This window comes from Artemia franciscana, chromosome 18 (genome assembly GCF_032884065.1).
Source record: "Artemia franciscana chromosome 18, ASM3288406v1, whole genome shotgun sequence".
Classification (NCBI taxonomy): Eukaryota; Metazoa; Arthropoda; class Branchiopoda; order Anostraca; family Artemiidae; genus Artemia; species Artemia franciscana.
In genome coordinates, this window is record NC_088880.1 from 24,738,523 (window position 1) to 24,747,287 (window position 8,765).

An 8,765-nucleotide genomic window follows, 5' to 3' on the forward strand; every position below is an offset into this window, starting at 1 on the left:
AGCTACTTAATAGTTTATAAATCTATTGACGATTGCGAAATAATTACATTATCTTAATAATTTTAATTACAATAATTGTAATAATTTTTTTAGCTTTTGGGAGAGTCTTCATTCATTGCACACTGAAATGACATACAGTGCGCAACTGCATATTTTTTTTTCTCATTATAAACTATAGTTGTGACTCCTTATATATACTAATTTCAATGTTTCTCACCTTTTTCGTTGGAGCTATCCATTTCGGTGAAAAGATATTGCTTGAAGCATCTTTTCACCAAAATCTCCGCATGGAGATCTATTAGCGCCTCTCCATTACGTTCTAATTTAACATCAGACAGAAACTTTGTTCCAGTTGCATTGCATAAAGCTTCCAGTGGATAGCCAGGTCTCTCTAGTGCCAGGCCAGCTAAAACCTTTGGTATCTTCTTGTCATTGAACACAGCAGAATATTTGTCGGTGATACACCTAAAATACAATGAACACAAATAGCAATTCTTTTTATACATATTACTTGAAGAACTGATCATATTTACTTTGGAAGGCACACATCAATAAATAATAAATATTTCTTAATACTAATTATATTCTGGAACAGTTCCTAAAACTTACGTGTTACCAAGAACTCATGGATGGTCAAATCGGGGAAACGAAATTTCATCATCCTAGCTTATCTGGAAGTGCCTAAGCTAGCGAAACCGGGACAAGCAGACAGACCGACCAACAAAATTTGTGATCGCTATAAGTCACTTGGTTAGAACCAAGTGCCATAATAAAAACTGTGCGTAATATACCAGAGCTCAAACCCATTTTTAATGTGGCTCTGTCAAAAAAATCTAGTTTAAGGATTTTTTCTTGAATTATCCAGTGAAGGTCTTCAGCTAAAAACTAAATCACAGGTATTTCGCCCAGATACAAGGCAAACTCGAGATACAGGATAAAATGATATGCTACTTAATAGTTTATAACTCTATTGACGATTGTGAAATAATTACATTATCGTAATGTTTTTCAATTACAATAATTATGATAATTTTTTTAGCTTTTGGGAGAGTCTTCATTCATTGCACACTGAAAGGACATACAGTGAGCAACTGCATATTTTTTTTCTCATTATAAACTATAGTTGTGACTGCTTATATATACTAATTTCAATGTTTCTCACCTTTTTCGTAGGAGCTATCTATTTCCGTTAAAAGATATTGCTTGAAGCATCTTTTCACCAAAATCTCCGCATGGAGATCTATTAGTGCCTCTCCATTACGTTCTAATTTAACATCAGACAGAAACTTTGTTCCAGTTGCAATGCATAAAGCTTCCAGTGGATAGCCAGGTCCTTTTAGTGCCAGGCCAGCTAAAACCTTTGGTATCTTCTTGTCATTGAACACAGCAGAATATTTGTCGGTGATACACCTAAAATACAATGAACAAAAATAGCAATTCTTTTTATACATATTACTTGAAGAACTGATCATATTTACTTTGGAAGGCACACATCAATATATAATAAATATTTCTTAATACTAATTATATTCTGGAACACTTCCTAAAACTTAAGTGTTGCCAAGACCTCATGGATGGTCAAATCGGGGAAACGAAATTTTATCATCCTAGCTTATCTGGAAGTGCCTAAGCTAGCGAAACCGGGACAGGCAGACAGACCGACCAACAAAATTTGTGATCACTATAAATCACTTGGTTAGAACCAAGTGCCATAACAAAAACTGTGCGTAATATACCAGAGCTGAAAACCATTTTAAATGTGGCTCAGTCAAACAATCTAGTTTAAGGATTTTTTCTTGAATTATCCAGTGAAGGTCTTCAGCTAAAAACAAATCACAGGTATTTCGCCCAGATACAAGGCAAACTCGAGATACAGTATAAAATGATATGCTACTTAATAGTTTGTAACTCTATTGACGATTGTGAAATAATTACATTATCATAATAATTTTAATTACAATAATTGTAATAATTTTTTTAGCTTTTGGGAGAGTCTTCATTCATTGCACACTGAAATGACATACAGTGCGCAACTGCACACATCAATATATAATAAATATTTCTTAATACTAATTATATAACTAATGATATGCTATTTGATATACAAGGCAACCTCGAGATACAGGATAAAATGATATGCTACTTTATAGTTTATAACTCTATTGACGATTGCGAAATAATTACATTATCATAATAATTTTAATTACAATAATTGTAATAATTTTTTTTTAGCTTTTGGGAGAGTCTTCATTCATTGGACACTGAAATGACATACAGTGCGCAACTGCATATTTTTTTCTCATTATAAACTATAGTTGTGACTCCTTATATATACTAATTTCAATGTTTCTCACCTTTTTCGTAGGAGCTATCAATTTCCGTGAAAAGATATTGCTTGAAGCATCTTTTCACCAAAATCTCCGCATGGAGATCTATTAGCGCCTCTCCATTACGTTCTAATTTAACATCAGACAGAAAATTTGTTCCAGTTGCAATGCATAAAGCTTCCAGTGGATAGCCAGGTCTCTCTAGTGCCAGGCCAGCTAAAACCTTTGGTATCTTCTTGTCATTGAACACAGCAGAATATTTGTCGGTGATACACATAAAATACAATGAACACAAATAGCAATTCTTTTTATACATATTACTTGAAGAACTGGTCATATTTACTTTGGAAGGCTCACATCAATATATAATAAATATTTCTTAATACTAATTATATTCTGGAAAAGTTCCTAAAACTTACTTGTTGCCAAGAACTCATGGATGGTCAAATCGGGGAAACGAAATTTCATCATCCTAGCTTATCTGGAAGTGCCTAAGCTAGCGAAACTGGGACAGGGAGACAGACCGACCGACAGAAATTGCGACCGCTATATGTCACTTGGTTAGAACCAAGTGCCATAATAAAAACTGTGCATAATATACCAGAGTTCAAAACCATTTTTGATGTGGCTCAGTCAAACAATTTAGTTTAAGGATTTTTTCTTGAACTATCTAGTGAAGGTCTTCAGCTAAAAAAAAATCCCAGGTATTTCACCCAGCTACAAGGTAAACTCGAGATACAGGATAAAATGATATGATACTTAATAGTTTATAACTCTATTGACAATTGTGAAATAATTACATTATTAATAATTTTAATTACAATAATTATAATATTTTTTTTTAGCTTTTGGGTGAGTCTTCATTCATTGCACACTGAAATGACATACAGTGCCCAAATGAATTTTTTTTTTCATTATAAACTACAGTTGTGACTCCTTATATATACTAATTTCAATGTTTCTTACCTTTTTCGTAGAAGCCGTGTCTATTTCCGAAATCTATTTCGGTGAACAGATACTCCTTGAATAATCTTTTCACCAAAATCTCCGCATGGAGATCTAGTAGCGCCTCTCCATTATTTTCTAATTTCACACCCGACAGAAACTTCGTTCCAGTGGCAACGCATAAAGCTTCCAGTGGTTGACCAGGTCTCTGTAGTGCCAGGCCAGCTAAAACCTTTGGTATGTTCTTCTCTTTGAACATAGCAAAGTATTTGTCGATGATACAACTAGAACACAATGAACACAAATAGCAATTCTTTTTATACATATTACTTGAAGAACAGATCATATTTACTTTGGAAGGCACACATCAATATATAATAAATATTTCTTAATACTAATTATATTCTGGAACACTTCCTAAAACTTACGTGTTGCCAAGAACTCATAGATGGTCAAATCGGGGAAACGAAATTTCATCACCCTAGCTTATCTGGAAGTGCCTAAGCTAGCGAAACTGGGACAGGCAGAAAGACCGACCAACAAAATTTGTGATCGCTATAAGTCATTTGGTTAGAACCAAGTGCCATAATAAAAACTGTGCGTAATATACCAGAGCTCAAAACCATTTTTAATGTGGCTCAGTCAAACAATCTAGTTTAAGGATTTTTTCTTGAATTATCCAGTGAAGGTCTTCAGCTAAAAACAAAATCAAAGGTGTTTAGCCCAGATACAAGGCAAACTCGAGATACAGGATAAAATGATATGCTACTTAATAGTTCATAACTCTATTGACGATTGCGAAATAATTACATTATCATAATAATTTTAAATTACAATAATTGTAATATTTTTTTTTAGCTCTTGGGAGAGTCTTCATTCATTGCACACTGAAATGACATACAGTGCGCAACTGCATATTTTTTTCTCATTATAAACTGTAGTTGTGACTCCTTATATATATATAACTAATGATATGCTATATGATATACAAGGCAACCTCGAGATACAGGATAAAATGATATGCTACTTTATAGTTTATAACTCTATTGACGATTGCGAAATAATTACATTATCATAATAATTTTAATTACAATAATTGTAATAATTTTTTTTTAGCTTTTGGGAGAGTCTTCATTCATTGGACACTGAAATGACATACAGTGCGCAACTGCATATTTTTTTCTCATTATAAACTATAGTTGTGACTCCTTATATATACTAATTTCAATGTTTCTCACCTTTTTCGTAGGAGCTATCAATTTCCGTGAAAAGATATTGCTTGAAGCATCTTTTCACCAAAATCTCCGCAATAAAAACTGTGCGTAATATACCAGAGCTCAAAACCATTTTTAATGTGGCTCAGTCAAACAATCTAGTTTAAGGATTTTTTCTTGAATTATCCAGTGAAGGTCTTCAGCTAAAAACAAAATCAAAGGTCTTTAGCCCAGATACAAGGCAAACTCGAGATACAGGATAAAATGATATGCTACTTAATAGTTCATAACTCTATTGACGATTGCGAAATAATTACATTATCATAATAATTTTAAATTACAATAATTGTAATATTTTTTTTTTAGCTCGGGAGAGTCTTCATTCATTGCACACTGAAATGACATACAGTGCGCAACTACATATTTTTTTCTCATTATAAACTGTAGTTGTGACTCCTTATATATATATAACTAATGATATGCTATATGATATACAAGGCAACCTCGAGATACAGGATAAAATGATATGCTACTTTATAGTTTATAACTCTATTGACGATTGCGAAATAATTACATTATCATAATAATTTCAATTACAATAATTGTAATAATTTTTTTTTAGCTTTTGGGAGAGTCTTCATTCATTGGACACTGAAATGACATACAGTGCGCAACTGCATATTTTTTTCTCATTATAAACTATAGTTGTGACTCCTTATATATACTAATTTCAATGTTTCTCACCTTTTTCGTAGGAGCTATCAATTTCCGTGAAAAGATATTGCTTGAAGCATCTTTTCACCAAAATCTCCGCATGGAGATCTATTAGCGCCTCTCCATTACGTTCTAATTTAACATCAGACAGAAAATTTGTTCCAGTTGGAATGCATAAAGCTTCCAGTGGATAGCCAGGTCTCTCTAGTGCCAGGCCAGCTAAAACCTTTGGTATCTTCTTGTCATTGAACACAGCAGAATATTTGTCGGTGATACACATAAAATACAATGAACACAAATAGCAATTCTTTTTATACATATTACTTGAAGAACTGATCATATTTACTTTGGAAGGCTCACATCAATATATAATAAATATTTCTTAATACTAATTATATTCTGGAAAAGTTCCTAAAACTTACTTGTTGCCAAGAACTCATGGATGGTCAAATCGGGGAAACGAAATTTCATCATCCTAGCTTATCTGGAAGTGCCTAAGCTAGCGAAACTGGGACAGGGAGACAGACCGACCGACAGAAATTGCGACCGCTATATGTCACTTGGTTAGAACCAAGTGCCATAATAAAAACTGTGCATAATATACCAGAGTTCAAAACCATTTTTGATGTGGCTCAGTCAAACAATTTAGTTTAAGGATTTTTCTTGAACTATCTAGTGAAGGTCTTCAGCTAAAAAAAAATCCCAGGTATTTCACCCAGCTACAAGGCAAACTCGAGATACAGGATAAAATGATATGATACTTAATAGTTTATAACTCTATTGACAATTGTGAAATAATTACATTATTAATAATTTTAATTACAATAATTATAATAATTTTTTTTAGCTTTTGGGTGAGTCTTCATTCATTGCACACTGAAATGACATACAGTGCCCAAATGAATTTTTTTTTTTCATTATAAACTACAGTTGTGACTCCTTATATATACTAATTTCAATGTTTTTTACCTTTTTCGTAGAAGCCGTGTCTATTTCCGAAATCTATTTCGGTGAACAGATACTCCTTGAATAATCTTTTCACCAAAATCTCCGCATGGAGATCTAGTAGCGCCTCTCCATTATTTTCTAATTTCACACCCAACAGAAACTTCGTTCCAGTGGCAACGCATAAAGCTTCCAGTGGTTGACCAGGTCTCTGTAGTGCCAGGCCAGCTAAAACCTTTGGTATGTTCTTCTCTTTGAACATAGCAAAGTATTTGTCGATGATACAACTAGAACACAATGAACACAAATAGCAATTCTTTTTATACATATTACTTGAAGAACAGATCATATTTACTTTGGAAGGCACACATCAATATATAATAAATATTTCTTAATACTAATTATATTCTGGAACACTTCCTAAAACTTACGTGTTGCCAAGAACTCATAGATGGTCAAATCGGGGAAACGAAATTTCATCACCCTAGCTTATCTGGAAGTGCCTAAGCTAGCGAAACTGGGACAGGCAGAAAGACCGACCAACAAAATTTGTGATCGCTATAAGTCATTTGGTTAGAACCAAGTGCCATAATAAAAACTGTGCGTAATATACCAGAGCTCAAAACCATTTTTAATGTGGCTCAGTCAAACAATCTAGTTTAAGGATTTTTTCTTGAATTATCCAGTGAAGGTCTTCAGCTAAAAACAAAATCAAAGGTGTTTAGCCCAGATACAAGGCAAACTCGAGATACAGGATAAAATGATATGCTACTTAATAGTTCATAACTCTATTGACGATTGCGAAATAATTACATTATCATAATAATTTTAAATTACAATAATTGTAATATTTTTTTTTAGCTCTTGGGAGAGTCTTCATTCATTGCACACTGAAATGACATACAGTGCGCAACTGCATATTTTTTTCTCATTATAAACTGTAGTTGTGACTCCTTATATATATATAACTAATGATATGCTATATGATATACAAGGCAACCTCGAGATACAGGATAAAATGATATGCTACTTTATAGTTTATAACTCTATTGACGATTGCGAAATAATTACATTATCATAATAATTTTAATTACAATAATTGTAATAATTTTTTTTTAGCTTTTGGGAGAGTCTTCATTCATTGGACACTGAAATGACATACAGTGCGCAACTGCATATTTTTTTCTCATTATAAACTATAGTTGTGACTCCTTATATATACTAATTTCAATGTTTCTCACCTTTTTCGTAGGAGCTATCAATTTCCGTGAAAAGATATTGCTTGAAGCATCTTTTCACCAAAATCTCCGCAATAAAAACTGTGCGTAATATACCAGAGCTCAAAACCATTTTTAATGTGGCTCAGTCAAACAATCTAGTTTAAGGATTTTTTCTTGAATTATCCAGTGAAGGTCTTCAGCTAAAAACAAAATCAAAGGTGTTTAGCCCAGATACAAGACAAACTCGAGATACAGGATAAAATGATATGCTACTTAATAGTTCATAACTCTATTGACGATTGCGAAATAATTACATTATCATAATAATTTTAAATTACAATAATTGTAACATTTTTTTTTAGCTCGGGAGAGTCTTCATTCATTGCACACTGAAATGACATACAGTGCGCAACTGCATATTTTTTTCTCATTATAAACTGTAGTTGTGACTCCTTATATATATATAACTAATGATATGCTATATGATATACAAGGCAACCTCGAGATACAGGATAAAATGATATGCTACTTTATAGTTTATAACTCTATTGACGATTGCGAAATAATTACATTATCATAATAATTTTAATTACAATAATTGTAATAATTTTTTTTTAGCTTTTGGGAGAGTCTTCATTCATTGGACACTGAAATGACATACAGTGCGCAACTGCATATTTTTTTCTCATTATAAACTATAGTTGTGACTCCTTATATATACTAATTTCAATGTTTCTCACCTTTTTCGTAGGAGCTATCAATTTCCGTGAAAAGATATTGCTTGAAGCATCTTTTCACCAAAATCTCCGCATGGAGATCTATTAGCGCCTCTCCATTACGTTCTAATTTAACATCAGACAGAAAATTTGTTCCAGTTGCAATGCATAAAGCTTCCAGTGGATAGCCAGGTCTCTCTAGTGCCAGGCCAGCTAAAACCTTTGGTATCTTCTTGTCATTGAACACAGCAGAATATTTGTCGGTGATACACATAAAATACAATGAACACAAATAGCAATTCTTTTTATACATATTACTTGAAGAACTGATCATATTTACTTTGGAAGGCTCACATCAATATATAATAAATATTTGTTAATACTAATTATATTCTGGAAAAGTTCCTAAAACTTACTTGTTGCCAAGAACTCATGGATGGTCAAATCGGGGAAACGAAATTTCATCATCCTAGCTTATCTGGAAGTGCCTAAGCTAGCGAAACTGGGACAGGGAGACAGACCGACCGACAGAAATTGCGACCGCTATATGTCACTTGGTTAGAACCAAGTGCCATAATAAAAACTGTGCATAATATACCAGAGTTCAAAACCATTTTTGATGTGGCTCAGTCAAACAATTTAGTTTAAGGATTTTTCTTGAACTATCTAGTGAAGGTCTTCAGC